Source organism: Sturnira hondurensis, unplaced genomic scaffold, assembly GCF_014824575.4.
Source record: "Sturnira hondurensis isolate 20B ecotype Veracruz unplaced genomic scaffold, ASM1482457v3 Scaffold0000396, whole genome shotgun sequence".
Classification (NCBI taxonomy): domain Eukaryota; kingdom Metazoa; phylum Chordata; class Mammalia; order Chiroptera; family Phyllostomidae; genus Sturnira; species Sturnira hondurensis.
Window position 1 is genome coordinate 9,600,796 of NW_028073027.1, and position 12,924 is coordinate 9,613,719.

General features: G+C 39.5%; 1 pseudogene; it reads left to right on the forward strand.

Moving 5' to 3' along the window:
- The window catches only part of LOC118983255 (solute carrier family 25 member 51-like), a 118,444-nt pseudogene extending 106,901 nt beyond the window's left edge, over window positions 1-11,543 (forward strand).
- The last annotated feature ends 1,381 nt before the right edge of the window (window positions 11,544-12,924 follow it).

Below are 12,924 nucleotides of genomic sequence, written 5' to 3' on the forward strand. Positions count from 1 at the left end.
TCTAATATGCAAATCATCTCAATTTACATTCAAATGTAAATATGTGTTGCACATTTAAATATATTTACATAATGTATGTTTACATTGAAATTCAGCTGAGAGTGAGGTCTGAATGCATAAGTTGCTGACAGTTCTGTTTTCTTGGCTTCCCTGTCTTTTGAAAAAGCTCCAGGCCAGTAGAAGAGATTGAGGTATAGGGAAAAAAATGGCCATTTCTGCAAATGCTACTGACATGCCTACCTGGAAGTGTTTTTATTAGGATCACAGCAATAACTTCCCATTATAAAAATTCATGTATAATTTAGTAAGAATAAAAATATTTACAATATCAATCATGTTGTAACTCCATCTGTAGGCACAAGGTTCAGAAAACGTACCTGTAACTTACAGGGACACATCTCACCACTAGATTAATAATCACTTGAGGTCACCACTTCATTAAAACAGTCAAAGGCTGCATCAGTGATGCAGGAAGAACAAGCAGAATGACACGTGGTATCACTTCAGAGAGGAGAGTGGTAGACGTTCTGAGATGGGAGAAGCATGTTTGCTCTGCACAAAACAGAATCACCACCTGTAGAAAGAAGATAAAATAAAAGATGAGTGAACCTCAGCTATACCCAAGGGATATATCTTCATTTATCTGGTTTGTCTGTACTGAGAGCACAGAATAGAAACTGGATGTATCGGAGTGAGTGACAAGATTCTGCACAGTCAGTGATACAAAACTGATCTTTCACTTATTTAATCTAATCATTACACTGTAATCAACCTCAAGAACATCTTGTTTATGAACTTAATTTCCTTTGCAGAAAGAAATAGGGTGAGTTAAATAATTCAGATTTTGTGGGAAACCTATTTTTTCTTTTTCCCTGTCACATACTTCCATTTCTAAATTAAAAATGCCAACACGGACACTTTTTCTCTCTGCTGTACACGTAATAAGTTACCAATACAATTCTCTCAGAAAAGGACATTCTAGAAGTATAAAAACAAAACAAAAAATGTCAGATACATCTGGGAAGCCTCAAGTAATTTGGAATTACCTATAGGCTATGCAGGGAGAAATGGCAGGAGCTGAGACCTGACAACAGCAATACTCATTTATCTCTGAAGTCCTGGGGTATGTGGCCACTCATTGGATCTGCATTGTAGATAATTACTACATACACAGTTATGGTATCTGAGTCAGAGCAACTCTGATGGAATCACCGCTTAGGGTTTCTAAACAGCTGCCCAATTTACCTAGCCATCAGAACATGGCTAAATTCTATCAGCACCGAATTTTAAACCATCACAGTTTAGACCAGGTCATGTTTAACAAAGGACAACTTTTTACTTTCAATGGTCTACTGTAGTAAAGAGAGACATCACAATAGCTAATAGACAGTTGATGGTTGACAATGTCTTTGTATTTAAAATAATAATAATAATATTAGACAAGCATTGTAATATTCATCAAATTAATTCAGGATTTCTGTTCAAGTGAAATATGAAAGACTACATAAACTTGTTAAGTGTAATTTGTGTGAAGAAATGTAATGTTCAATCTATCTTCAAATTTTCTGTACAAAATTAGCTTTTTCTTTGCTGATTCTAGTAACTATGACCTAGCTTTGCCAAACAATGATCATAGTTACATTTTGTATTTCAATGGAGAATTTCAAGGGCTAATTGTCCCATGCTCATGCACTCATTAAATGTAGTTAGAAACACATTTTTGATCTGTCAAATTTAGTTTTGTAGAAAGAAAATATTTCGGGCATAACAGTTCAACTGTTGATCATAATTCTAACTTGATAAATTAAATTAAACCAAAACTGCATATTCAAAGAATATGAGAAAAGTATGTTCTTAAAAAGCACATAATATTCAAAATTTAATTACTTTATTGAAATAAAATATGTAAATTATCATCTAATTTTCCTAAGTACAATTTATCAACTAAAATTTCTACATGCATTTACCTTACCATTGTTTAGAGTTGGTAATTGCTATTAATTTTAGCATAATTCAATGGTTTCAATTCTCAACCATAGAATTAAAAGGTCAGAGGAGTGGGGACTTCACCTAAAATCAAAAGTAAAGTATTTACTCACACTAAATCTACCATTTAATTTACATGGAAATTTCTGTAACAGTTTTAACAAACCATTAGGCTTGTTATCCCACTCACTGTATTATTCATGTGAGGTCGGCAGTTAGACATCCAAGAACAGAGCAAGGACAATGGCCAGGCACCGAAGGCCACCAGAGTAGAAAGCCCCAGGTGCCTACCAACCAGCAAAACAACGAGGAAAACAAGAACCTTTCCCCCAGATCACTGGTCATGTGCTTTAAGCCCCCTGACCTTTCATAATGCTTGCCATGAGGTTCGGACCCTCTTTGGACCTTTCAGCCCCTGGCATATTGCTGGTCATCTGGTTTTAGGTGCCTTCAGAGAAGGACCAAGGGGCAGGAGAACAGCTTCATATGACTTCCATACAAGCCTAACTTGTATGGGAGTCATACTACCCCTTTAAGCATTGAGAAATAGATACACTATCTACGCTTCAGTCGTGTTTCAGCTCCAGTCCCAAAATCAGACAAAGCAATGCCATGGCTGACATCAGGAACAGCTGCAATGACCAATGACTCCCTACCCTGGCACGGACCAATCAATGGAGTCCACAGCCCTGAAAGAACTCACCTGGAAAGATTATGAATGTATATTGAGATCCTTCCCTGAAACCTCCCCTAAAATCTTTACCCTTCAAAGTTCCTTTGGATGCAGAACCCAGCAGGTCTCTCCACTTCTCTCTCTCTTCCCACCTCCATCTCTTTCTCTCTGGAGTACACCTATGCCCCACCCCCTTCCCCTAGCTGTGTATTCCTCACCTCTCTCTTTCTCCTTATCTCCAAGGACCCTCGTTTGCCTTTGTAACCTTTTTGAGCCCATTTTTTCTATGGGCTCACTTCTTCTACCTGTGACTTTCTAAACAAACCTTTGCTTACAGGGTGTGTCTTAGCTCTGAGTTCTTTCTTAGCCAGAACTCAAGCACTGACATTGTTGAATCAAGGTCTGGTCTAATTCCAATCTAACACCTGGTGCCATTTCACTGCCAACACATGTACCAAGAAAAAATTAATAATATTTTACTCAGTAAGTATGTCCATATATGGAACTAACTATCCTTATTACACAGAACAAGATGGCATATTCTGGGTAAAGATATTCAGGACCTGCAGTTCAAAATATGCCTTTTAGGTATATCGATTATTTTGATTGGAAGGCACTTGATAAACCACAAAGGGAAAGAGAATCTTTCTCTGAACTCTCCTTATCTATCTCATCTAAAGATGACTCTTCAAAAGGAACTTAATTGTCATGCATCCTCTCCCAACCAGGGTCATGAATCAGGGAAGGTGATTTTTATCACAGAAGAGTGTCAGAGACCCCATCCCACAGTGTCCCCCTGAGTCACAAGTGAAATGAGGCTACCAATGCAAGATCTGCTTGGGGAGAAAAGGCTGGCTAATCTCACAGAGGAGAAGAGCCCTGAGGTCCTTTCTCCTGAGGTTTTTACTGAGAACGATGTGTGCAGGGGTATACAGCATGCATGTGAAGCTCATTAATCAGTGTTAGAGGGCTACACTTAATGTAAAACACACATTGTTTATAGGTAACAATAGAAGGAACAGGGAGATCAGCCTCAGGTTAGGGTCTGTTAGACATACTGACACCAGATGGTCATTAAGGCAGGGCTCAGGAGTCTTCTTCCCTGCCTTGAAGTTAAAAATATGGTTATTCATTATCAGAGCTGTAGCAGAGCAAGCTTCCGGTGGATACAATGCATTCTTCAGTCTAGATTTCCCACAGGAACCCTCTGTGCTATCATGAGGTCACGCCTGCCTCATAGCATTCCCAGCATTCTGATCAAGACATATGGTCCCTTATTCAAGGCCTGGCTTCTGCAGGGCTACAATGTCTGATACCATACAAAGTGGTCCCAAGTAGGAGAAAAGATGAGAAGTTCACAAATAGCCAGATAAACTTTATAACAAAAGTATCACATATCCCATTCATTCTTCTGCGGGGTCATTCATCTTTACCAAAAATTATTCACTCTCCCTTGAAGGGCCAGTATGTCCCTTCTTCCTCCCTTTCTTCCATTAAGATGGTAAATAAACTGTGGGGGCAACTTTGCCCACAGAGTCCCCCTGTCTGCCACGGATGAAAGTGAAACTACCAAGACATAATCTGCTTGGGGAGGAGAGGTGGCCAGTCTCTCAGAGGAGAAAGGCCAAGAGCCCCTTCCTCAAGGGGCTTTTACTGGGTTCATTTGCTCAAGAATACAGGTAAGGATCAAACAATAGATATAATTCAAAGAACTATGAGGGCTTATTCTCAGTCAGGGTCAGATAGCTAAAGAGCCATAAAACTCTGAGGAACAAACTTCTTGCTTGGACCCTTATTATTTGAATGAAAGCATTCTAAACAAAGCAGGTTTCACAGGATTTTAGAAATTCTTTCTTATGCCCAATCACCCGGGATCCTGCTCTAGCTGGCAAAGGGCTGCACTGCCTTCCCCATCATAGGTTTTTAGGCTTAAGTGGATTAGAGCCAGGTAGCACTTCTCACAGATGGAAATGGGACTCAAGCTATGTCAGAATAGCCAAGGGGTGAGGGTCCATCGCTCCCTCTTTGTTGCAGCCCCCCTGAGTCCTTCCTTGAGGGCCTCCCAAGTGATCGTGTCTGGCTTAGGTTGCCCTCCCCCTTTGAGGGGTCGTACCTGTCATAGACTAACCGACCAAGCATTGGGGGCAGGGGATGAAGCAGAAGCAGCGCTGCTGCCAGAGACAAGCTTTGTCTCCTTAGTGGCTCACAGTCTGAGGCTGCTCACTCAGCCTTATCCATGGGGGGCAGTTACAACTCCTGAAACCAGGCAGAGTGGTTCCCAACAATAAACTTTTCAATTGTACCAGTTTTCTTGAGTATCACTTTTTTCCTGTGATATCACTGTGTGTGTAAATATTAAAAATTACTAAATGTGTATAAATTTCCTCCTGTTAATCTGCTTGTTGTTAATTAATTTCAGAGACCCAGCTATCAAACCTAGAAGGAAAGAGGTCACAATAAACTTTTTAAAATAAAACAAACACATCCACAAATCAATTAATTAATGACAAGCATATGTGTTCTTATATATTTTTATATTCATTGTGAATAGGTAGTTGGCTCTCATACTCAATCAGCTATAGTTTTTGTACATATACTTTTCCATTTTTGTAACTTTAATTCTGAGGGATATAATAGGTGTTCAATAAATATTGGTAAGTGGGAAATAGGAAAAAAATAAGGAGAAGAATAGAAAGGAAGAAATGAAGAAAAAAAACCCAAAATAATAAAGAGGAAAAGAGAAAGGAAGAAAGTGTACCAGGTAAAATAATTAAACTACATGTTTTATATTGATATTCAGACCCCTCCTTTATAATACTAACTACCACTCATATTTTGAAATAAAATAAGGTTACAAATAGAAAAAGGAAATGTTTATAATATGTAAATATTTAAGCAATAAACAAAGAGAGAAAGAACTCATGGACACAAACAAGAGTGCACTGATTGTGGGGAGTGAGTTGGATGGAGGTGGAAAAAAGTATGGGGGTTAAATAATAATTAAAAATACAGTAAAAGTGACATTAAAAAAGAAAATGTTTATAGTATATAAATATTTAAACAATAGCCCTGGCTGGTGTAGCTCAGTGGGTTGAGCATGTTCTGCAAACCAGAGATCATGGTTCAATTCCCAGTCAGGGCACATGCCTTGGTTTCAGGCCAGGTCCCAGCAGGGGACTCACGAGAGGCAACCATACATTGATATTTCTCTCCTTCTCTCCTTTCCTTCTCTTCTAAAGATAAATGAATAAAATCTTTAAAAAAATATTTAAACAATAAAATTTAGAAGGTATGAGACTTAAAATAAATATCTTGGCTATTAAACAAATACAGTTAAATTTTAAAATATCCATTACATATATTTATTTTTTAAACAAAAAATAAAGATGAATGAAACTGGGTCCCAGTTTCCCAATACCTAATAAAAGTTATTTTAAATACCAAAATAAGCAAGTCAAAATATATTAATAGGATTTAAACAAGGAAAAGTGAGAGCTGAGAGATGTTGAAAAGAATCTAGAATGTTGTAGCTTCTCAGTATTTCTCCAACAAATACACACAAGGGAAACGGAGGAAAGAATGTAAGTAGCAAACATCTTGAGTGTTACTTATGACCACAAAGTTTAAAGAGAAGAGCATGGAAGCAACAACAGGCAACACCAAGGAAAAATGTGGTGGGTTGGAGACTGGGGTTGTGGAGGAAGGGAGGGTGGCTTTGCATAAGAAGAAACCCTATCTTTCAACTCAATCCTCAGAGAAGTTGGGACCTACAACCAATACTCAAAATGTTATTTATCTTTATTATGTGGAAAACCGAAAAGGAAGATAGAATAATCACAACCTTAGAGTTATAGCTTCCCACAAAAATGATATATTTAGCAAACATGAAAATGAAACAAAAAATATATAGGTTCATAAGATCATTTAAGGAGCAGAACTCCTAGGAAAAAGTCACAAAGCAAGCCCCATTTCAAGTCTCCTCTCTATTATTGTGCTGCCCATGAAACCAACTATAACCCATTTTTAATTCACGTAGGAAGAGATAAATTGGGCTTTCTGCACATTGATATCATGCTCCAGGACATTAACTGAGAAGGGAAGATACAAACTAGGTGGAATAAGTCCTGGTACTGGACGTTTCACAGAAGCAGCAGCAGCAACCAGGCCTTCCTACAAAACTAGACCTTCTCCCTTACATTCACCATCAGGCTACAAAATACCTAATAGAGGGAAATGCTTCTCACACTCTAGCTATGAAATAAGGTGTGGGAAGAAACAATTCATGTACCAGATACTGAAACAGATTAGGAGTTTGGCTGTATCACAATATTTCTATAATATCCTTTGCAAGTAGTTCAATTCTCTTCCTACATGTTCTGCTCTGAAAATGTTACTGATAATTACAAGAAAGATATGAGTCACAACTGCTTCTTTTTGAAAAAATTCTGACACCGAAAAACCTTATACTGCATTTATCTTTAGTTCATTATAATCTCCCCACCACGTTGATATTATCTTTTTGTACTTTTGGTAATCATCTTTAAACCCAGACAAAATGTGAACATTGTTCAAACCATAAAAATGTCCAAATATCTCACTGTCCTAGACAATATGAGTGACTGTGCCATTTTTTTAATTACCAACTTGGCTCTAATTTTGGTTCATTCTTCCTGCCTTGTAGATAAGGTTTATTAGCATACCAAGTCTTAGGCTCACTCGCCAACCTGCTGACCAGCACTGAATGGGCATGGAGCTGGGAGCCTGGAGAGACAGAAAATCCAGTTATCAAAACTGATTCCAGAAGAGAGAACCAAATAGATCATCATTAACAGTAGAATTAATTGTTAATGTTTTCCAAAAGTTATCATTCCTCGAAATGCCAGGCCCAGATGGTGTGACAAGGAAGACTTGGAACCTGAAATTGTATTGTCATAATTCTTCACAACTAAAGGTAAAAAAATCCTTCATGAAGAAAACTCTTAAGCCACATAATGGATTCAGAAGTTCAGGAAAGAGGTTGTTCATTACAACATCTTCAAAATAACATATATCACTATAACAGTGATTGGGGGAAAACATAATATACTAATCAAGTAGTGATTATAAAATAGGCGGTACGAACAGACTCATAGAAAAATCGCATGTTAATAGCTTCCCTATGAGTACTTTGTAGACATCAGCAGTTGCATTTCCCCACGAAAGAATGAGCCTGACCACAAGAACAGGACAAGCGTCAGCAACTCATGTCGGAACTGCAGAAACACTGCCTGCACATCCTGCTCCTGAACATCCTCAGTAAAACTGGAGGTGGAGCAATGAAACTGCATGATGACACACACAGGAGACAACAAGGAAACCCCCTGAGAGCAGAGCTGAGAAACTGCACATCACCAGAAATCCCTTAATTCCCCCCTCTTCACAGTTGCCCTCTAGGACCTAGCCAGATACTGAGATGCTAAGATGGTTTTGGAGGCATGAGCCTACAGTGTTGAATCCTGAATAAATCCCTTTTCTTCTCAACCAGAACCTGCCTTACGAGTTTGACTTTTGTGGCAGTGGGCAGGCAGACCTGTGGGTCATCTTTGCAGTTTCATCACCTCAGATTACAAATGTTGGTGAAATAAAAAATTGTCCGTGTGGCTGCTGTGCAGCTTTTAACAATATAGCAATCATATTTACCCATGCAGAAGGTCTTCTTTCCATAACAGCTGTATAGAATCAAAACCAGGGCTGCAGTGCTTCACTTGAGGAGGGATGTGTTTTGAAACATATTGTGGAATTTCCCTCCATTAATACAGAAGGCAACTACGATGGCATTTATGTGTCACCAGACTGAAGGAGTCTATTTGCCTGCTTGCATCAAAGCCCAGTAACACATGGCTAAGTATTTGCTGTGAGGGCCACTTTACCTGCAAGTCCCCTCTGTCCATCACGGATGAAAGGAACACTACCAAGACATGATCTGCTTGGGGAGGAGAGGTGGCCAATCTCTCAGAGGAGAAAGGCCAAGAGCCCCTTCCCCAATGGCTTTTATTTGGTTGTAATACACATGAATACAGGCAGCAAGGATCAAACAGTAGATAACATTTCAAGGAAATATGAGGGCTCAGTCTGAGTCAGTGTCTGTCAGGAAAGGGGGTTGCAGAAACTTTGGGAGACATACTCATTTCCTGCTTGGACCCTTATCATATGAATGAAAACACTCTTATCAAAGCAGGCTTCACAGGCCTTTTAGGAATTCTTTCTTATGCCAGATTACTCTGGATCCCGCTGTAGCCAGCAAGAGGCTGTACAGCCTCCCCAAATCACAGGTTTTCAGGCTTAAGTGGATTAGAGCCAGGAAGCGCTTCTCCCAGAGGACATGGGGACTCAGGCTATGTCAGAATAGCTGGAAGGCAAGGGTCCATCACTCCCTCTTTGTTGCAGCCCCCCGAATCCTTCCATGATGGCCTCCCAAGTGATTGTGTCTGGCTTAGGTTGCCCCTTTTCTGAGGAGTCATACCTGTCTCTGACTATCCGACCATGCATTGGAGGCAGGGAGGTGAAGCAGAGGCAGCGTTTGCTACCAGAGACAAGCTTTGTCTCCTTGTGGCTCACATTCCAGAAGTCACTCATTCGGTCTTAGCCATGGGGGGCAGTTACAACTCCTGAGACCAGGCAGAGCAGTTCCCAACAATTTGCAATAAAGAAAGTAAGGATTTACTAATTGAGGAAACAATGCCATTCCCAGAGTCACAGGAGAAGTGATGCTCAAAGACCTGGCTCTCCAGTAGCTTCCACGGGAGGGATTGTGTGGCAGAAGCATTAGTGATCGTGCTGACTAAAGGAGTTAGGGTTGTGGTCTCTACTTATTGGTTGGTCCTAGGGTAGGGCGTGATTGATCATTGCATATGGCACTGTGTCAGCCCTAGAGTCCTTCTGCATGTTTTCAAAAGGATTTGTTCTGTGGGATAGTTCTGCTTTCCTGGGTCTGAAGATACAACACAACTGAGGCCAAGATGTTATATTTAGTTTGATTGAAAACTCTGTAGTCAACAGACCCAGGACCTTGTTCCTAAGACTACAGGATACTGACCAGAATTTCATTGTCCTGAGAGCTTAATGATTAACCAAGGGAGAAGAAGGTATGTCAGGGCACTGGGTGAGGTCAGTTTGAATCAAAGGAAATAAATCAAAATAAAAGGCAGATTAAAGAAAAATAAGGCTTTTGTGAAGTGTTGTTACTGAAACAAAGTGCAGTTCAGCTGCCTGCCATAGCCAATAGGCAAATTCTATAGACAGAGTCTGGTGAGAAAGGAAATACATTGTTATTCAAATGCTGCATGATTTGGGAGAATGGAAGACTCCTGTCTCAAAGCCCATCCCCTCCGGGGAACCCAGAGGAAAACTCAGCCATCTTCAGCCAGACCAAAACCCAAGGCAGCATCCAGAGTTCCTTCTCCTACATGAAGTCCCACCCTTTGGGAACTGCAGGCAGCCACTGAGTGGCCATGCAGGCAGCTCTTCTTTTTTCTTAGCCCCTGTCCTGCATCAGGTCTCCTCTGGAGCCTGCACATGGGGCTGGCACTGACTTTGGTCATGTGGCTCCAAGGCCAGAAGATCCAGTGAATGCACCACCCAGTATATATGTGAGGTAGGTAAGAGAGGTCCCTTGTGATTGTATTAGTTTGGGGTATGGGAGGGGCAAGGTGCTTTCTCAAAATTCCCATAAAACTTCTGAAACGTTAGCACACTCCTGTAGGGTCTGGCCCCTGACCAATCTCTTCTTTGATCTGAACTAGACTAATAGATTTATTTATTCAGTGCTACACCTCCCTCTCCCATCGTTCTGACTTCTATGGTGCATGTACTTGCCTTCCCCCAGCCCTGCATCCAACCATGTACCAGAAAGAGAGTAGAAGGGTTCTCCCCACATCCAATTGTCTAACTAGTTTTCCACGTGCTAAGTGCAATACTTCCTCCTGCCACCACCTTGTCCAGGGGCAGGGGATCTGCCACCAGGCTATTGATATCAACGTCTGTATGAGGATTCATCTTGCTTTCTCTGTAAGCATATCAGTACCCCAAATTTTGCCACACAGCCATGACAGCAATACTTGTGGGTACAATAAAAGTAATTTCCACTATATTGGAAAGAGTTTAAACATTTCTTCAAGATCATAAGCATTATAACAAATTTGCAAACAAACTCTTTTCAGGTTTTTATAAGGCACTGAAGTGCCATGGAATTGGAGACTTTTATCAAGGTTTGATACCTTCTCTTGTCTGTAACGGATTCAGCAATGTTGGTTTTTTTTTCAGTTCTCATCCAAGGTTATGTTTATTGATTCTGCAGAGAGAGAAAGGGAGAGAGAGAGAGAGAAACATTTATTGGTTCCCTCCATAATCACCTGACTCCCTGGCCAGGGGTCACACCTACAACCTACGTATGTCTAGGTATGTGCCCTAACCAGGGATTAAACCTGCAACTTTTGGGTGTACAAGGCAAACTCAGCAAACTGAGCCACCTGGCCAGGGAAGTACTGTCTTTTTTATTTTTTACCTTCAAGCTTTCATGAGGCAGCATCTGTCTACTGCAACAATTCACAGTGCTCGTTTGGTTGATGATTTTATCTTGGAGTTTTATTGAGTGCTGTATTGGGAATTTTGTTTCTTCCAAGTAATGCTGTAAAAACTCACATACAGGCTTTGTTGGATTGGTGGGGAATTTCTATCTTTTCTCAAGGTTTTCCAAGAACTCTGGTTAGAACAGGACGGAAAACTAACAAATCTGTTCAGAGGAACCCATCTGAACTACCACTGGTCCCTCATCTCTTGGGGCACAATCGGTGTGACCTACAAGTTCTTGGTAATGATTACATGGAAGAAATCATCAGTTACATAACATTTATTAACTGACTGGACCTTCTAAAAAGAATGCAGTCTGGCCTCATTCCTAACTGACTAAGTATGAGTTGGTGTCATAAGTTTAGGGCTCAATGAATTATGGGCAAAGCTGTTTTTCTTAAGCATCAGTAAATTCAGAATAAAAGGTTTCAACAGAAAAATTTAAGAGTTTGGGGGTTTTCGGTTTTATTTATCATTACCTGAGAACTCCAGGCTCATTGCCTGTTTCATGGCTGTCTGATGGATGGCTTTTGACAAGGAAACTCATAGTCAAGATGGTCTTTTTTCCCAGTTTACAACCTTTTGTATTAAAACTTAAGTGACAATGATCAGCCAGTGAAAGGGCTCTCAGGACCCCTTGAATGCTCAGGCTTACTTTTATTACTCCATTTATTGCTTCTCTGCTCTTATAAGGAATTTCCAATGGTGGTAGTCTTTGCTAAACTCAAGCATACACAAGAGGAAAAGGGAGCAGGGCAGAGAAGAAGAGAGCTTAAAGGTGTAAGCTATTCGTCATGAATTGCTTGTATTAGTTTTGAAACAAATCACCTGTTGGAATAGTCATTAGCCAAAGGATTTTTAGACATGGTAGACTCAATTAGCTTATAAAAGTTACCATTTTGCCTTCAAATTTGAAAGTTTTATGTTTAGTTCTTAATGTGACCACAAACCTATCCAAAACATTCTTATGTTAATTTTACTAATTTTGTTTCCAAAAGATGAGGAGACTTAAATTTTGTTATGGGCATTTCATCCTGTTAGGTTTCACATTAACTGCGTATGGACCAGACTGCTCAGCCTAATTCCTTTGAATTATTGTTGCCCACCTAACAAATAATTTTGGCCGTCTTTTCCCTTTGTGTAGTAGTTTGTTTTATTCAAGTGTCCTATTCTCTTGAAACTCCTTTAAGAAAACACTTCCACAGAATTTTATTCTAAAATTCTAATAGGAGCTCAGGTTTTTTATGCTTTCAAAATTTGGGTGGAGGGGACTCAAGGCAGCTTTCACCTGAGTGTTTGCTTTCTTTTTTATTTTTTTATTCTTGGAAATAGAGACTTCTATTATGATTTTTACATTTCGAGAACCCAATTTTACCAAAATTAAAGACCTAAATAAAAAGATAAGACCTAAATAAAAATATTAAATATGTTAATTTTAAATTTCTAGAAGTTGGTAATAGCTGAACAGCTTACTCATCCCTTACCTAACAAAAACTTACTTGTCAGAAGAATCAGATTTTTTAATATCTTCCAAATAAATAAGACAAAATGATTTATATACCAATTGAAAAACTAATAAAACATACAAAAATCATAGAAAAGTTGTTTCTCTTTTGAAAACATAGTCAAAATTCTTTCTAGCATCTGACATCACTGAG